The sequence below is a fragment of the Schistocerca serialis genome, unplaced genomic scaffold (genome assembly GCF_023864345.2).
Source record: "Schistocerca serialis cubense isolate TAMUIC-IGC-003099 unplaced genomic scaffold, iqSchSeri2.2 HiC_scaffold_987, whole genome shotgun sequence".
Classification (NCBI taxonomy): domain Eukaryota; kingdom Metazoa; phylum Arthropoda; class Insecta; order Orthoptera; family Acrididae; genus Schistocerca; species Schistocerca serialis.
Genome location: NW_026048614.1, coordinates 20001 through 25000, shown reverse-complemented (window position 1 = coordinate 25000; position 5000 = coordinate 20001). Strand labels below are relative to the sequence as shown.

Sequence of the window (5000 nt, the reverse complement as noted above, 5' to 3'; positions counted from 1 at the left end):
CAGTATCGCCATCTATGAAAATACGGCGAAACCACATGCAATACCTCCATCTATGCGAATCTGACAACACTACGTCCGCCATGTCGAGCGCACCACAAAACACAGCGCCATCTGTAGGTCTCCCGCGGCATGACGTCCTGCAACGACGATACCGCCATCTATGAGACGCCAAGCCGACTAAGACAGCGATGGGCCCACAGTGCCCATCTTTCGACCCCACCCACAAAGCCTGCGTCCTCTGTCGACCACAGCACCCCAACGCCAGCGCCTCTGCCGCACGAAATCGTCGACCGGCAATCACTCCACCGGCGCCCCACCCTAACCGCCCAACTCGCAACTCCAGCGGATGAACGGCGGACTTTTCCCGCAGTCGCAATGTGCAATCCACCCCTATAACTTGCGTTTCATGAAGAGTTATGTCCAATATGCGACATTCCCGCTGTCCCTATACATGAGCTGCGAGCTGTACCAGTTACGAGCTAGAGACGCGATCGCGTTGCTCTCTGTACGAATGCCGATGCTGAGCGGTCAGCTAGGAGGCGCTCCATCCATGTCGGTACCGGTGGGCGTTGCACTCGCAGTCGCAAAAACGTACGGCAAGTATATTACTCGGAAGAGTTTATGACAGTCCAAGCCCCCCTGCGTGGGGAGCGTCTTTCTAGGCCATGACCCACCGGAAGGGCGCAGCGTCCCCCACCCCAGACATGTGACGTCACACTATCGGTATTGACGACTCGACTCATTGCTTATAATCATTTGCCATACACCGGTGGAAGCTGCCGAGACGAGTAGCTACATAGCGCGCTCGCCGTGTCACTAATGTACAGAGATACAACAGTTTCGACTGGAACCGGATTAAACGTATACACGGCGCTGATTAGTAATACATAGACCCATCAGAATACAGATAATATATACAACTGTCCGTATACATGCTGAAAGACTCTGCTCACAATCACAACCACACGGCAGCCACACACTCTTATCACGCACTACTCTCCGCCTGTAACACGCACACAGACAATATGTAAGCACCAGCATGGAACAACACCCAGTGCATCCTCTCCGCCACATGAGACAATCCACACTGTCATAACCAGACTGGGAGGTCCACTCAGAAAACGGAATATCCCACCCCCCCGACAACCACCATTGCTCAGCTAAGCCACCAACACCCACACATGTCCTACACAGGGGTGCACCCAACATCACAATACTGCCTCCTCTCACAGCACACAAACAATGGCAGGAATGAAAGACACAGGTCTGCCACAAGCATGGAATCGGAGCGCCGCCTGTCATGAGCCAAAGGTGCATCCTGACGTGGCAAATCAGATGATGCCGCAGGCATCCACTTACTATAATCACAATCAACAAACCGACCGGCCGCCCCCCCCCCCCCCCCCCATTACACCTTTCCATACAACAATGTGTACCTTAACCTAAACTATACTGTACCTTAACCTAAACTATACTGTACCTTAACCTAAACTATACTGTACCTTAACCTAAACTATACTGTACCTTAACCTAAACTATACTGTACCTTAACCTAAACTATACTGTACCTTAACCTAAACTATACTGTACCTTAACCTAACCTATACGGTACCTCAACCTAACCTATATTGTGCCTCAACCTAACCTATGTTGCGCCTTAACCTAACCTATGTTGCGCCTTAACCTAACCTATGTTGCGCCTTAACCTAACCTATGTTGCGCCTTAACCTAACCTATGTTGCGCCTTAACCTAACCTATGTTGCGCCTTAACCTAACCTATGTTGCGCCTTAACCTAACCTATGTTGCGCCTTAACCTAACCTATGTTGCGCCTTAACCTAACCTATGTTGCGCCTTAACCTAACCTATGTTGCGCCTTAACCTAACCTATGTTGCGCCTTAACCTAACCTATGTTGCGCCTTAACCTAACCTATGTTGCGCCTTAACCTAACCTATGTTGCGCCTTAACCTAACCTATGTTGCGCCTTAACCTAACCTATGTTGCGCCTTAACCTAACCTATGTTGCGCCTTAACCTAACCTATGTTGCGCCTTAACCTAACCTATGTTGCGCCTTAACCTAACCTATGTTGCGCCTTAACCTAACCTATGTTGCGCCTTAACCTAACCTATGTTGCGCCTTAACCTAACCTATGTTGCGCCTTAACCTAACCTATGTTGCGCCTTAACCCAACCTATGTTGCGCCTTAACCCAACCTATGTTGCGCCTTAACCCAACCTATGTTGCGCCTTAACCCAACCTATGTTGCGCCTTAACCCAACCTATGTTGCGCCTTAACCCAACCTATGTTGCGCCTTAACCCAACCTATGTTGGGCCTTAACCCAACCTATGTTGGGCCTTAACCCAACCTATGTTGCGCCTTAACCCAACCTATGTTGCGCCTTAACCCAACCTATGTTGCGCCTTAACCCAACCTATGTTGCGCCTTAACCCAACCTATGTTGCGCCTTAACCCAACCTATGTTGCGCCTTAACCCAACCTATGTTGGGCCTTAACCCAACCTATGTTGGGCCTTAACCCAACCTATGTTGGGCCTTAACCCAACACACGTTGGGCCTTAACCCAACACACGTTGGGCCTTAACCCAACACACGTTGGGCCTTAACCCAACACACGTTGGGCCTTAACCCAACACACGTTGGGCCTTAACCCAACACACGTTGGGCCTTAACCCAACACACGTTGGGCCTTAACCCAACACACGTTGGGCCTTAACCCAACACACGTTGGGCCTTAACCCAACACACGTTGGGCCTTAACCCAACACACGTTGGGCCTTAACCCAACACACGTTGGGCCTTAACCCAACACACGTTGGGCCTTAACCCAACACACGTTGGGCCTTAACCCAACACACGTTGGGCCTTAACCCAACACACGTTGGGCCTTAACCCAACACACGTTGGGCCTTAACCCAACACACGTTGGGCCTTAACCCAACACACGTTGGGCCTTAACCTGCTCTGTAATTGTCATACGACGCGTTAAATTAGTGTAGTGTTGCCTAACTGCAACCCCCGCAATATAGTTTGCTACTCGCACTGCCCGGTCCCCAGTGTATCGCTTCATGTTAAACACCTTGCAGCTATACACTGTAATGTGGATGGCAGCAGGACGTACATGCTCAATGCCCTTTGCAGTTGTTCATTGGCATTTGCAGTTGTTCATTGGCATTCGCATGGCGAAGCACTTAGCCTACGCTGTGGTACGGCCTGTGTCAACTGTCCGCTGATGTTGTACGTCCAAATCACACACTGTACTGCACATTGGTCCTCATGTACTGAATGATACATCGTGGTACATGTGACCGTACAACGACTGCGCCAACAACGGCGAACCATGCGGTCCAAATGTTGTGCACTCAGCTACGTGTCGTCTCCCTATAAGAGCTGGATTGCAGTGTGGTATGCCCTGGATGGCGATCAGCATGAGCCGTCTGTTGATGTAGTGGCGCGTGTTGTCAGACGTAGTCGTCTCTTCTCACACACCGTGATAGCATGGTGCACTGCGTTCCACATCTGCGACATGCGACAGAGGCCGGTTGACAGTCGTTCGCGCAATGGACATCGCATACGTACGGGGGCCACCTTCCACGTGTTCGCGAAGCGTGCACATGTTGTTGCGTGTATGTGGGCAGACATAGTGTGTCGTGACACCTGACACAGGCATGCAACAATCGTTGAATTTGCAAATGGCGATGGACGCCTACGTTTGCTGGTGACGTTACGCAAATGAACAACTGGTAAACCGTTGTGGTGCGGTTGTTCTCGCTAGAGGTGAATCAGTGATGGCGACGATCGGTTGAGCTACCAACCGGTTGTTCCAGCGATACCCACCATGCCCACGAACGTGAATGGCATCTGGGTGTGAAGCGATACGCGGCGGTGGCTGGGTGGGACCGTCCCCGGCCGGTGAGGGGGGGCCTCCCGGCGTGCTGGCCGCGCGGTGCGTGGGCGCACGCGCTACAGCCGGCTGGTGGGGGCGGCCAGTGGCAGGCGCGCCGGCCGACGGAGGCGGCAGGCGGCGCAGCTGCGCGCCGGCGCACCCTGCACGCGGCGCCGTGCGGCCAAAGTAGGTCCTCGCGGGCCCGGTGCGAAGCGCGGTGGACATCTGCAGTGTGCTGGTCCGATTGAGGACTGTGTGCGCTGAGGATGCGCCGCCGCCCGGCGCTCGGCGCCGCGACGCCGTCTGCTGCTCGGTCGCCTCTGCGGTTCTCGCAGGTGGTTTGTATCGCAGCTGTGCGGACGTGTTGGCGCGTGCGCTGTGCTGGGAGAGTTCGCTTCGGCACCCAAGTGGGGCTTTTGTCCTTCTGTGGCGCTGGCGTTGGAGCTGCCGGTCACCGTAGGTGGCGCGTGTTGTCTCCCGCCGGCAATGCCACGACAGCACGCTCCCGGGCCTCTGTCGGCAGCGGCAAGCTCAGTTGGGAGCACGGGTGGTCGCACCTAAAGCGTCTACTCGCCAAACCCCGGGCGATTGCGCCTCTCTCGAACCCGACCAAGTACTTAGGACGGCGCTGCGCGCCGCCGGGACCTGAGAGGGTTTCGAGGTGTATGGTGCAGGGGAGCTCAGCCTCCTCCTGTTTGCAGAATAATTGAGCGGACGCTTGCGTGTTCGCGCGGGCCCCCGGGACACACTCCCGGGCGGCCGGCTGCTCAGCTCTAGTTGACGCAGCTCCCTGGTTGATCCTGCCAGTAGTCATATGCTTGTCTCAAAGATTAAGCCATGCATGTCTCAGTACAAGCCGCATTAAGGTGAAACCGCGAATGGCTCATTAAATCAGTTATGGTTCCTTAGATCGTACCCACGTTACTTGGATAACTGTGGTAATTCTAGAGCTAATACATGCAAACAGAGTCCCGACCAGAGATGGAAGGGACGCTTTTATTAGATCAAAACCAATCCGTCGGCTCGTCCGGTCCGTTTGCCTTGGTGACTCTGAATAACTTTGGGCTGATCGCACGGTCCTCGTACCGGCG

General features: G+C 53.9%; 1 non-coding gene across 1 annotated transcript in view; it reads left to right on the top strand.

Annotated features, from left to right (window-relative positions):
* Positions 1–4696: 4696 nt before the first annotated feature.
* LOC126454540 (small subunit ribosomal RNA) overlaps positions 4697–5000 on the top strand; it is a 1910-nt gene continuing 1606 nt past the window's right edge. Inside the window, exon 1 of the ribosomal RNA XR_007585232.1 lies at positions 4697–5000. This exon is cut by the window's right edge and continues 1606 nt beyond it. This is a non-coding gene — a ribosomal RNA (small subunit ribosomal RNA).